The sequence below is a fragment of the Lepus europaeus genome, chromosome X, assembly GCF_033115175.1.
Source record: "Lepus europaeus isolate LE1 chromosome X, mLepTim1.pri, whole genome shotgun sequence".
Taxonomy (NCBI): domain Eukaryota; kingdom Metazoa; phylum Chordata; class Mammalia; order Lagomorpha; family Leporidae; genus Lepus; species Lepus europaeus.
Window position 1 is genome coordinate 72,891,141 of NC_084850.1, and position 14,724 is coordinate 72,905,864.

A 14,724-nucleotide genomic window follows, 5' to 3' on the forward strand; every position below is an offset into this window, starting at 1 on the left:
TCACTGGAGGCATGTCCTTGGAAGATAATTCTAATGGGAAGGCTGCTTATAAAAGCCTGAGAGTTGGGCACAGCTGGTCCATCTGCTTCTTGTGCACTCTGTGATCCTTTCTGCAGACATGCTCTGCCACTGCCATCATCTAGTCTCCCCAGAGGCCAAATCCATGAGATCCACGCTGAACTGTTAACCTCCAAAGTCATGAAAAAAATAAAACTCCTTCCTTCATAAGTGGCTTGTCTTATGTATTTCATTGTAATAATGAAAAACTGACTAATTACAATAATAAAACTAATTCGCAACCAGTTGAGTCTGAGTTTTTATCATTGGTTTTGATGGAGATTTTTAGTAAGAAATGGAGTTCTGGAACGTGAGAAAGAACTTTGTTATAAATGCTAATATGGTTATCATTAAAAATAATAATTTAAGACAAAAGAGTAAATATAATTGATCAAAGCCTATGATATGTTGAGATTCCAAAATCAAGTGACAAAAAAATGAGCAATGCAATCAGAGAATAGAATAAATGGAGAAAGATGGAAACCATGGCTTAAATGGAGAGTTAAATGCTGTGCCTGAAAGTCACACAATCCCTTTTGCTGTTGATGATAATAATGCAACTGCCAAACTCTTGGGTAAATCCAAATGTCCTCAGTTTATAAGCCGTAGTGTATAGTGTAAAAAGAGGACAACGGAAGTAATGTGGGACACAGCTTTGATAGGAAAAAAAGAAAGATAAATCAACAATATAAATTGAGTAAAGATAATCAAAGAAGAAAGAGAAAAAACAGGAATAAAATATCACCATGGATGCTGAAAAAAACAGAGCACGAGAGTACAAGTGAATAAAAAATTGGAGATGGATCTAGTAGGATGAAGCTGAAGAGTTCAGTGACTATTTTTTGAAGACAGAATTATAGAGCCATCGAAACATAAAGAAATGAAAGAAGATTGAAATGCTGACTACTGTGATTTGATCAGGTTATGCTATATAAACGTCTTGAAATATCACATTGTGGGGCCAGCCAGGAGGAAACTCCTGGTTCCTGGCTTCAGATGGGCCTAGCTCTGGCCCTGGCAGCTAGCTGGGGATTGAATCAGTGGGTGGAAGATCTCCCCATCTCTATCTCTCTCTGCCTCTGCCCTCTCTGTAACTCTGCCTTTCAAATAAATATATAAATCTCTTAAAAAAAAAAAAGTGTGGGGGGGGGAGAGGCTGGCACTGTGGCGTTGTTGATTAAAGCTCTGGCTGCAGTGCCAGCATCTCATATGGGCACTGGTTCGAGTCCTGGCTGCTCCACTTCTGACCCAGCTCTCTGCTGTGGCCTAGGAAAGCAGTGAAAGATGGCCCAAGTCCTTGGGGCCCTGCCCCCACGTGGGAGACACAGAAGAAGCTCCTGGCTCCTGGCTTCAGATCAGCTCAGCTCTGACTGTTGCGGTCATTTCGGGAGTGAACCAGCAGGTGGAAGACCTTTCCTCTCTCCCTCTCTCTCTCTCTCTCTCTGGCTCTACCTCTCTCTGTAACTCTTTCAAATAAATAAAATAAATCTTTTAAAAAAAGAAATATCACATTGTAGCACATAATATGTAGAATTATTACTTGTTAAGACCTATAAAACTGTTGGCGAACATAAAAAATAAAATGATAAAAAAAATTGGTGACTAATCCAGTTGATGAACAGAAAAAAACTTAGGAGTAATATAAAAAAAAACTTATGTCACATATGTGTGTGTATATAAACATATGTATGTACATTTTCTTTTAATCATATATTTTATATTACCTTCTAATACTGATGTTAAACTACATTTCTAAGAGCAGGGATTTAGTCTAGCAGTTAAGATGCCTATGTTCCATTCTGGAGTACCTGTGTTTGATATCTGTCTCTGACTCCTGACTTCAGCTTCCTGCTAAAGCAGACATTGGGAGGTGGCAGTGATGGCTCAAGTAGCTGGGTTCCATTGAGGAACTGGATTGAGTTCCTTTCAGCTTTACCCTCATTTCAGTGCTGGCTTTTTTGGGTGTTTGGGGAAGTGAACAAGCAAATGAGAGTTTATCTATCTATATTTGTCTGTTTATATATTTATCTGTATCATTTATCTATCTCTCATCTCCCTCCTATCTCAAATTTTAAAAATTTAAAAGAAAAAAGTTTTAGAGGGTATCAGTTTAGGTATTATCAGTTGGGACAACAAATGAAAGGAGAAAGGTCCTTTCAGAGAGTAGATACGATTTTTAATAAAATCAAAACAGATATTATCCTTGAAATACATATCATATAGCTATTCTAAATTCAAAGTTATCAGGAGTGACTTCCCACAGTATCAAAGCTTACTAGCTAGTTGGACAATGTTTAATTGGTAAAATCTAAACTACAACATTGACTAGCTAATACTATAAATCCAATATCAGATGTGTTAACCTGACACTGTCAATACTTGCTAATTCTTGAAATCACAAATTTCTTTAGTGCTAAATAAAACAAAATCAGAGAGCAGGAAAGTGTAATGAATACAATAATGGATAATATATTAGTAAATATAAATGGCCTCCTAAAATATGTAAATCAATTTAATGGATAATTGGTGGCTTCAAAGTTAAAGTAATAAGATATTATATGAGGTTCATGGTGTATTATATTTTACAATACAGGGGCCAGCATTGTGGCACAGTGGGTTAAGCTAGCATTGTGTTGGTGTATACTCCTTCCCTCATATTTCATGCTCAGGTTAGGCTAAGGTTTAACTCTAGTTATTAGCTTGGCAGCCAAGAAAGGAAGTGGGGGCATCTGGAAATTTCAGCTATCAATGCTTTCAACATAGGTAAAGTTATAGTGGCTACTTGTATGAACTATAGTGGTTTGGGAGATCTCCAGAGTAAATGTCATCCAGGACATACATCCTGATGTCTGTATTCCATGTTTCAGGGTCTCAGATTTTCTGTCCTGACTCTGACCTTATGAAAACAGATATTACTTGACTGAGCATACCAATGCTCCTGGAGCTCTGTGACATTAACTATCATTTCTTCAGTCCGGTTCTCATTTCTACTTGCTCTGCCACTGCAATGAATGGGGGATACCTGGCTAATTAATAAAGAAAACCTTTGCTCTCTATCCAGTAGTCCTCTCTTATCTGAGGAGGATACATTTCAAAACCCACAAGTGGATGCCAAAAACCATAGATACTACTAAATCCTATAATGTATTGCCTTTTCCATCTAAATTATTTATCACACACTGTGGCTTTAACTTTTGATGAGCAATAGCAAAACAAGCTTGAATTCCTTTTACTTTCTCAATTTCACAGATAGATTTGTTCTTACTATAGGTCTTAGCAATCTCAAAATATGATTCTCTTATTTCCTAATTTAGAACTTTCATCTTTTTACTTAATGGATGTAGTTTGTAGCTTCCCTTTAGCATATACAAATTGCAACAATCATACTCTTGTGCTTTGGGGCTGTTATTAAATAAAATAACAGTTACTTGGACACAAAAACTGCAATGCAGTGCCAGTGGATATGAAAACTGAGATGACCACAAAGCCACTAGCACGCGCGTAAAGTATAGTTTAGATGCATTAGGTGAAGGACTGATTTACGTTTTGGCATGACAGAGCACAATGAGGCAAGATTTCATCACATTACCTAAAATGGGACACAATTTAAAACTTACGAATTGTCTCTTTCTAGAATTTTCATTTAACATTTACAGACTACAGTTGAAAATGGGTAACTGCAACCTGGAAACTGAAAGTGTAAATAATTAGGATCTACTGTACTTATTTCTAGGTGTTTGTCAATGACACTCTTTTTTTTTTAATCTACCTCTAGGGAATCAATGAAATTTCACAGTACTCAAATAAATTTGATGACCTTTTAGGCATTTCCAATTGTGCCCATCAAATGCCTAAATAGCCATTCTTGTGCTTGTGTGTGTGTGTGTGCATGTCCCTCCATTTTGACATCAATATATGTTTTTTATCTTTTTTAAAATTTTATTTAAGATATGCAAATTTCATGTATTTCATATATACAGATTTTTTTAAATTAATTAATTTTCTATGCCATTTCCAATTTAACACCAGGTTTTTTTTTTTCCATTTCCAATTATCTTTATATACAGAAGATCGATTCAGTATATAATTTGTAAAGATCACATCAGTTTGTACCCACGCCGAAACACAAAGTGTAAAAATACTGTTTCAGTACTAGTTATAGCATCACTGCACATTAGATAACACATTAAGGACAGATCCCACATGGGATGTAAGTACACAGTGACTCCTGTTGCTGATTTAACAATTTGACACTCCTGTTCATGGCGTCAGTAATCTCCCTAGGCTCTAGTCATGAGTTGCAAGGGCTATGGAAGCCTTTAGAGTTCACTGACTTTGATCTTATTCCAATAGGGTCATAGTCAAAGTTGAAGTTCTCTCCTCCCTTCAGAGAAAGGTACTTCCTTCTTTGATGGCCCCGTTCTTTCCACTGGGATCTCACTCACAGAGATCTTTCATTTAGGTCTTCTTCTTTTTTTTTTCTTTTCCATGGTGTCTTGGCTTTCCATGCCTACAATACTCTCATGGGCTCTTTAGCCAGATCCGAATGCCTTAAGGGCTGATTCTGAGGCCAGAGTGTTGTTTAGGACATCTGCCATTCTATGAGTCTGCTGTGTATCCCATTTCCCATGTTGGATCTTTCTCTCCCTTTTTGATTCTATCAGTTAGTATTAGCAGACACTTGTCTTGTTTGTGTGATCCCTTTGATTCTTAGACCTATCAGAGCCATCGGTTGTGAATAGAAATTGATCACTTGGAATAGTGAGTTGGCATTGGTACCTGCCACCTTGATGGGATTGTATTGGAATCCCCTGGCATATTTCTAACTCCATCATTTGCTGCAAGTCAGATTGTGCATGTCCCAAATTGTACATCTCCTCCCTCTCTTATTCCCACTCTTGTATTTAACAGGGATCACTTTTCAGTTAAAATTTAAACACCTCCGTCCCGTTCCTGCGCCGGCGAGAGACTGCGGCTCCTCTCCCGCGGTTGAGTTTCCACGCGGTGGGCTGCCTGCAGGTCCTCTGTGTCACATCCACTAGATCCGGAAGCGTTTCCTCTGCAGCTTTTTTCTTTGGTCTTTTCCTGAGGCTACAGTAATTCCACTTTTATGAAACTTTATTTTCCCAAAGTACGGTGCACGTCCTCACTATCCGCCATCTTGGCTCCCCCCTCCATATATACAGATTTAATAACATACTTATACTTCCCACCATACCCTCCCTCCAGCCCCCATTCCCACCTTTCTTCCTCCTCCCTCTCCTATTCACACACTTAATTTTCACAAAGATGTATTTTCAGTTTACTTTATACTCACAAGATTAACCCTACCCTAAGTAAAGAGCTCAACAAATAGTATGAAGAAAAAAACACTGGGGCCAACACTGTGGCGCAGTGGGTTATCGCCCTGACCTGAAATGCTGGCATCACATATGGGCACCAGTTTGAGACCTGGCTGCCCCACTTCCAATCCAGCTCTCTGTTATGGCCTGGGAAAGCAGTAGAAGATGGCCCAAGTCCTTGGGCCCCTGCACCCACGTGAGAGACCCGGAAGAAGCTCCTGGCTCCTGGCTCCTGGCTCCTGGCTTCAGATCAGCGCAGCTCCGGCCATTGCGGCCAACTGGGGAGTAAACCAGTGGATGGAAGACTTTGGAAACACTGTTCCTCAATAGTCGAGACAAGGGCTATAAATTATTATTGAATCTCAAAATGTCAACGTCAACTTAATACATTACCTTTTTTTTTTTATTTGACAGGTAGAGTTATAGACAGTGAGAGAGAGAGACAGAGCGAAAGGCCTTCCTTCCATTGGTTTACTCCCCAAATGGCCACTATGGCCAGCGCTGCGCTGATCCAAAGCCAGGAGCCAGGTGCTTCTTCCTGGTCTCCCATGCGGATGCAGGGGCCCAAGCTCTTGGGCCATCCTCCACTGTCCTCTCAGGCCACAGCAGAGAGCTGGACTGGAAGAGGAGCAACCAGGACTAGAACCCGGTGCCCCAACCAGGACTAGAACCCGGGGTGCCAGGGCCGCAGGCGGAGGATTAGCCAAGTGAGCCACGGTGCCGGCCCCTCAATACATTACCTTTTAAATATTTTGTTAGTTACTACAGATCAGGGAAATTATATGATATCTGTCTTTTGGAGACTGGCTTATTTCACTAAGTATAATGGTTTCCGGTTGCATCCATTAGTTGCAAAAGATAAGATTTATTTTTTACCTCTGAGTAGTATTCCATAGCATGCATATATATATATATATATATATATATATACGCACACCATAATATATACCAATCATCAAATGATGGACACCTGAGTTGAAACCAATGTTAGCTATTGTAAACTGAGCTGCAATGAACATGGGCTACAGATAACTCTTTCATCTATTGATTCCATTTTGTTTGGATACATTCCTAAGAGTGGGATGGCTGGGTCATATGGTAGATCTATTTTCAGATTTCTGAGGAGTCTCCATACTGTCTTCCATAATGGTTGTTCTAGTTTACATTCCCACCAACAGTGGGTTAGGGTACCTTTTTCCCCACATCTCACCAGCATTTATTGTTTGTTGATTTCTATATGAGAGCCATTCTAACTGGGGTGAGATAAACCTCATTATGGTTTTTATTTTCCTTTCCCTCATGGCAAGTGAACCTGAGCATTTTTCCATGTCTCTGTTGGTCATTGGAATTTCATCCTTTGGAAAATACCTGTTCGTGTCCTTTGCCTCTTTATTAGCCAGATTGTTTGTTTCTTGTTGTTGAGTTTCTTGAACCACTTTATTTAATGGATATCAATCCTTTATCAGCTGCATAGCTTGCAAATATTTTCTCCCATTCTTTGGTTGCCTCTTTACTTTGTCTAATGTTTCCTTTGTAATACAGAAGCTTCTCATCTTGATGTAATCCCATTTTTCTATTTTTTTTCTTTTATTGCCTGTGCTTCTGGGGACTTTTCCAAGAACTCTTTGCCTACACCAATATCTTGCAGAGATTCCTCAATGTTTTTCTCTAGTAATTTGATAGTATGAGGTCATAGATTTAGACCCTTGATCCATTGTGAGTTGATTTTTGTATAAAGTGTAAGATAGGGGTCTTGTTTTCTATTCTGCATGTAGAGATCCAATTTTCCCACCAACATGTGCTGAAAATACTGTCCTTTCTCTGGGAACTGATTTTAGCTTGTTTGTCAAAGGTTAGTTGGTTGTAAATGTGCAAATTATTTTCTGGAGTTTCCATTTTGTTCCATGGGCCTACATGTCTATTTTGTGCTAGTACCAGGCTGTTTTCATTATAACTATCCTGTATAGTTATAATGTATAGATATAATCTGTATAGATATAATCTGGCACTGTGTTGCCTCCAGCTCTATTTTTGTTGTTTAAGAATGCTTTAGCTATTTGGGGTTTCTTGTGTTTCCATATGAATTTTTGCATCATTTTTTTCTATATTTGAGAAGAATGCCCTTGGTATTTTTAATGAAATCATATTGAATCTGTAAATTGCTTTGAGTGGTATGGACATTTTGATGATATTACTTCTTCCAATCCATGAACATGAAATATAATTTTTATAATATTAATTTTTCCAACCCATTAACATGGAAGAGTCTTCCATTTTTATGTATCTTCTTCTATTTCTTTCCTTAATGTTTTATAATTTTCATTGTAGAGATATTTAATATTTTTATTTAAATTTATTCCAAGATATTTAATTTTTTGTATTTATTGTAAATCGTCCTGATCATACAAGTTCTCTTTAATCCCTATAATTATTTGTCTATATAGACTCATCAATTTTTTTTAAATTTTTTAAAAAGATTTTAAAAAATGTGAATGGAACAGGCTATGTGGCATAGGGGGTTAAGCTGCTGCCTGCAACATTGACATCATATATGAGCACTGGCTTGGTTCCTAGCTGCTCCACTTTGGGTCTGGCTCCCTGATAATATGCCTAGGAAAGCAGCAGAAGATGGCTAAAGTACTTAGGTTCCTGGGTTCAGTATGCCCCAGCTTTGGCTGTTGTGGCCATTTAGAGAGTGAATCAGCAGATGGAAGATTTTGTGTGTCGCTCATTCTCTCTCTTTCTCTATCTCTTTCTCTTTCTCTGTAATTCTGCCTTTCAAAGAAATAAATATATAAATCCTTTTTAAGAAGTGACACTATGTGATTATTGGAGGGGGGGGCTTATTATTTATTCTTTCATTTCTATGTCCCAAGCCACTGAAGATAAACAGGTGGTGTATTACCTCAAGTGTTCCTTCATATGTTATTGGTTGTTGTTTGTGTTGTTTTTGTTGTTAATATTTATTTCATTACTTGATAGGCGGAGTTACAGACAGAGAGAGGGAGAGACAGAAAGAGAGGTTTTCCATCTGCTGGTTCACTCCCCAAATGGCCACAATGCCTGGAGCAGGGCTGATCTGAAGCCAGGAGCTTCTTCAGGGTCTCCCCCGCTGGTGTAGGGGCCCAAGCACTTGTCCCATATTCTACTGCTTTTCTAGGCCATCAGCAGGGAGCTGAATCAGAAGTGGAGCAGCCAGGGCTATAACTGGTACCCACATGGGATGCAGGCACCACAGGCGGATGCTTAATCTACTATGCCACAGCACCAACCCCTGTTTTGTTTCTTAAGATTATTTCTTCCATACACTCTAGAAGTTGTATGGGAATATTTCTTTGTATGCTGTCATACATTCACATGAAATAACAGCATAAAAACTAAAAAGCAAGTAAATAATACAGTACTCTCTAAGGTAAAATGTATTAAGATAAATATATAGCAATATTTTGTGACACTTACCATGGCTAATATGAAGTGTGAGTAAAACAAAAAGTTATTTTATTTTTGAAAGTCTCCAATCCCTATCATGTAACAAAACAAAAATATTTTTTTTTACAGATTAACATTAAGTAATTGCCTCTCATGACTTTTTCTTATGCATCTGTGTATTTGAAGACCAGAAAACATAACAGTTTAAAACAGCAAGAAATAAAGATAATATGAGTTACATAGTGTGTAAACCTGCTAGGAACAGAAGTACTTGGTGTCTCAACATGGATAATCAATCTTGTTTCACAGTGGATTCCTTTCAGAAAAGTAATTCAGATTATTTCAAAAATTATTGATATTTAAGTTTTCAAAGGAATTACATTTCAGAATAAGAACCAGATAAGTTTGGATATGAACCAATGAAATCTCATTAAAAAGTTCTTTTACATCAGGAACCATCAACAAGTCTCAGTTCAATATTCTCTGAAACAAAAGCATATGAATGGTGGCCTATTGATTTCTCTTCCCTCTCAAAACATCATCTATTGATGTGTAAAATATCTCATCTCACTGACTTGTTTTTAAACCAAAAATACTGAGAATCTTGACATGCTGTAATAATTGAAAAAAAATATATTTGTTTTATTTTTTCCTTCATCTTACCAAGGCATTTAATTTCTATAATGTGTGTGTACCATATCTGACTAATGATTAATTTTCCGTTTTTATTTATCTTAACACTGAAAAATCATAACACCTAGAAATTTTAAATGCTTCTTTAGCATTAGGAAATGTTCACTTTTCTGTAATTTCTCAAACTGAACATAAATGTGTCTTTTTTAGATCAAATTCTGCCTCATGACCCAGGTAACTCATCACGACCATTTAAAGTCACTAAATAATGCAGATGTGTGTATATTCTACTTTGGTTCTTATATATCTTAGTATAAGATGTGCAAGAACCCATTTAGACCTCAATAATATCTTGTGAAGTGGGAAAATATATTTCTAAATAGGTTTTTGTATGTGAAATGCTGATGTTAGTCCTAGGAATTTGATATGTTGAGTTATAATAAATATGGGGTGTATAATAGGTACAAAAATAAAGAATCTGCTTCTGTTACATGCTCAGGCTTTGATAAGCTTTTTGATTCTTTATTGATACTTTATGAAATTAATATTCCATTTCCCTAAAAATAGGCAAATTCAAATGGCCTGAAAACTTACTCTCCACTCTCCTTTGTGTAGTATAGAAGAGATGACTGAGAGATTTGTGTCCCCCTCAGAATTCATATGTTGAAACCCTAATCCTCAATGTGATGGCATTTGGAGGTGGAGCACTTTGGAGGTAATTAAGTTATGAGGATGGAAGCCTTAGGACGGGATTAGTGCCCTTATGAGAAGGGATACAAGTGTGCTGATTCCCTGCCTCCTTCTTCAACATGTAAAGACACAAAAAAATGGCCATGCGATGAAACCAGAAAGAGCATCCTCAGCAGAAGCCAACTGTAAAAACGCCATGATTTTGGAATATCTAGCTTAAGTTAGTACAATGGAGAAGAGGGTAAAGCTAGTCATATGTCTCTTTGGTTTTCTATTTCCAACAACATTGTTTTCCCAAACAGAGAACTTCCATAAATATGTTGTTACATAGACCCAGTCTGCATGCCTGACTTTATAAATATGTAGAAATAAGCTGGGATGGGGCCTTTCTACTGCAATGATGGCCACAGTATAATCAGATAATCTGTATCCTAAACTGTGGGATGATGAGGATTTAGGTGAATTGAATGACCTTGTCCAATTCTAGCTTGCAATGTATTTTCCCATAACAAATTCTATTTTACATATGCGTTTTTTTTCACAATGAGCATTTCATAACTCTACTTTATCTCCTGTTTTTATTTATTAACAATAAATCTTTGTTTTATTAGTTTACAAATTTCTCTTGAGATCATCATGTGCAATTCAGAGTTATCATAGTCAGCCTTCCAGTTATTTGATACCCCACCAAATATAGTATAAGAACTCTACATTAGTGTATATCAGTTTGTTCCTTCCTGACCTCTATGTTATTCTCCTCTATATGTTATGAGCTCTAAACTTTTTGTCATGTTTTAAATAGACAATACACACAATTATTCTTAGGTGTTTAAATTTTAATTGAAAAGTTTTTATCCCTGTTAAATATAACAGTGGGAATAAGAGAGGGAGGAGAGGAACAATTTGGGACATGCTCAATCGAACTTGCCCCAAATGGTGGAGTTAGAATTGTGCCAGGGGATTCCGATACAATACCATCAGGGTGGCATGTACCAATGCCATCTCACTATTCCAAGTGATCAATTTCAGTTCACAATTGATCACTCTGATAGGTCTAAGAATTAAAGGGGTCACACAAACAAGACTAGTTTCTGCTAATACTAACTGATAGAATCAAAAAGGGAGAGAACGATCCATCATGGGAAGCAGGATACACAGCAGACTCATAGAATGGCAGATGTCCTAAATAGCACTCTGGCCTCAGAATCAGCCCTTAAGGCATCCGGATATGGCTGAAGAGCCCATGAGAGTATTTTAGGCATGGAAAGCCAAGACACTGTGGCAAAAAAAAAAAAAAAAAGACCTAAATGAAAGATCTCTGCGAGTGAGATCCCAGTGGAAAGAATGGGGCCATCAAAGGAGGGGGTAGCTTTCTCTGAAGGGAGGAGAGAACTTTCACTTTGACTATGACCCTGTCGGAATAAGATTGAAGTCGGCGAACTCAAAAGGCTTCCATAGCCTTGGCAACTCATGACTAGAGCCTAGGCAGATTACTGACGCCATAAACAAGAGTGTCAAATTATTAAGTCAACAACAGGAGTCACTGTGTACTTACTTCTCATGTGGGATCTGTCCTTAATGTGTTGTCCAATGTGAAGTAATGCTATAACTAGTACTGAAACAGTATTTTACACTTTGTATTTCTGTGTGGGTGCAAACTGATGAAATCTTTACTTAATATATACTGAATTAATCTTCTGTATATAAAGATAATTGAAAATGAATCTTGATGTGAATGGAATGGGAGAGGGAGTGGGAGATGGGAGGGGTGTGAGTGGGAGGGAAGTTATGGGGGGGAAGCCATTGTAATCCATAAACTGTACTTTGGAAATTTATATTTACTAAATAAAAAGTAAATTTAAAAAAGGCAATAATTTTTTAAAATACCTAAATACTAACAATATATCCTATACTTCCCTATTTAAGTATTCCTTATGTTCCTCATTCCTTTCTGTATTTCTAGATTCACATTGATAGCAGTTTCCTATTTTACTGAAGGTCTTCCTTTTATATACCTTGTAGTGTTACAATGCCAGTGATGAATTCTGTTCAGTTTTTGTGTGTCTGAAATATTCTTTACTATCTTTTTTTGTTTTTGGTGTAAAATATTCTTCTCCAGTTTATTTATTGTAATAAAATATTCATTACATAAAAGTTACCATCTTTATCATTTTAATGTATAGTTCAGTGGTATTAAATATATTCATAATGTTGCACAACCATCACCACCATCCATCTGCATAACTATGCTCATCTTGTAAAATTAGAACTCCATGGCCCTTAAACAGAACCTCCTCCTTCCCATGCACCCAGTGCAATTGGAATGGTATTTTACTTTCTGTCTCTATGATTTTGACTATAGCAAATACCTCACATAAGTGGAATCATACATTGTTCGTCTTTCTGTGATTGGTTTATTTCACTTAGATTAATGTTCTCAAGGTTTATCCATGTTATAGTGAAGAGGAAATAAGGCCACAACTAGAGACAAAGAGGGGAAAACAAGTCCCCAACGTAGCCTTGAAGAGTGACTTCTTGCAATTATATGTGAAGTAGTTGCCCACGGTTATCCTTCTAAGAAGGAAAATGACCTAATCTCTGCTTTCTGTAACTCCAGTCATAAATCTGTCCTATAAATCTGCCCCAGATATCTCCTTTCATAAACACATGGGACCAATTGGCCATTGAAAGTGTTGTTTCAAGTCACGTGGACCATTCCCCATAAGTGGCCCTAAGTAACATAGGCTGCAATTTAAACCCACCTATGCCATAACAGTTAAGGCATGATGCTGATCAACCTATATATATATATATATATATATATATATATATATATATATATATAGTAATAAACCTGGGTTCAATGCTGTGTCTCAGGAAACGATTCACTGAGCCCTCTGTCATTAATAAATTGTTTTTGATCCTCCACTGTCTCTGGTGCCTCTTTGAAATAAGGGAGTTTTCCCATCTCAAATTATCACACATGTTGGAGTGTCTTTGCTCTTCAGTACTGATGTATACATACAATGTTATGTATATGTGAATTTTACGTATCCATTCATTTGTGAATGGATAATTCACTAGGTTGCTTTCACATTTTAGTTTTTTTGTGTGTGTGCGTGAATAATGCTGTTGTGAACATGGGTATATAATGATTTCTTCAAGACTCAACTTTCAATTCTCTTAGGTATGTGCCCAAAAGTTGAATTTCCAAATCATATAGTGATTCAATGTTTTAACTTTTTGAAGATTCACCCTACTGTTTTCAGCAACAGGTATATTGTTTTGCATTTCCACCAACACTGCAAAAGAGTCACAAATCCTCCAACGTTTAGAAATAATACTTGTGGCTGCCTGTTTTTTATTTTTTTTTAACTTTTATTTAATGAATATAAATTTCCAGTGTACAGCTTATGGATTACAATGGCTTCCCCCTCCCATAACTTCCCTCCCACCCATAACCCTCCCCTCTCCCGCTCCCTCTCACCTTCCATTCACATCAAGATTCATTTTCAATTCTCTTTATATACAGAAGATCAATTTAGTATAAAGATTTCAACAGTTTGCACCCACATAGAAACAGAAAGTGAAACATACTGTTTGAGTACTAGTTATAGCATTAAATCACAATATACAGCACATTAAGGACAGAGATCCCGCATGAGGAGCAACTGCACAGTGGCTCCTGTTGTTGACCCAACAAATTGACACTCTAGTTTATGGCGCCAGTAACCACCCTAGGCTGTCATCATGAGTTGCCAAGGCTATGGAAGCCTTCCAAGTTTGCCAACTCTGATCATATTTAGACAAGGTCATAAAAGACAGAGTGAGGATAGTAACCAATGATCCTAAGAGTGGCATTTACCAGGTTTGAACAATTATACAACATTAAGTGGGGAAGAGGACCATCAGTACACACAGGTTGGGAGTAGAGCCATTGGTGGTAGAGTAGAGGTTATGATTACAAAGGAATGAGGCCCAAGTACGCTAGACAGGGTCTAGAACAAAGGACAGAGTCATTATTAGAGGAGCTAAGAAAGGTGCTGTCTAAGCTACAATTAAGTTTTCTGATTGAGAGGCAAATAGAACCTGACAGAAGGGGCTTGATAATAATCTGGTGGGCTTTAGGCCTTGTAAGTTAAGAGGCCCAGACCTATGTATCTCTTCACGTGGGGTATATCCTAAGGGAGGTGTGACCCTCCTAGGGGAAGGCACTCTATTGACTTTCATTACTTGGCTGGCCTAGGAGGAGAGCTGGCCAGGTAAAGGCAGGGGGCATCTCTAACAAGAAATTTACAGTTCTGCCTGCAATGTTGCTGACCCTACTTGACCATCCCCTCAGCTGCAGTGGTCACTTTGGAAGTAGGGCTGAGTGAAGGGCTTTTCAGCTTAGAGCCAATAAGATCTGTGGCTCTGACCTGGGCATCCTTCGACTCCAGGGCAGGTCCATTTCCAGTGATCCAACTCTTGGCAGAGCTGCCAGGGCTCTTCACAAGATGACTTCTGCTGAAGCCCAGGCTTACCACTTTGAAAGCCACTGCAGTGGACTGGCCTGTTGGGTCTCCTTGAGGGC

The 14,724-nt window shown here is 37.8% G+C and overlaps 1 pseudogene; it reads left to right on the plus strand.

The window, feature by feature from the left end:
* Positions 1-523: 523 nt before the first annotated feature.
* LOC133752677 (ribosome production factor 1-like) overlaps positions 524-14,724 on the plus strand; it is a 32,831-nt pseudogene continuing 18,630 nt past the window's right edge.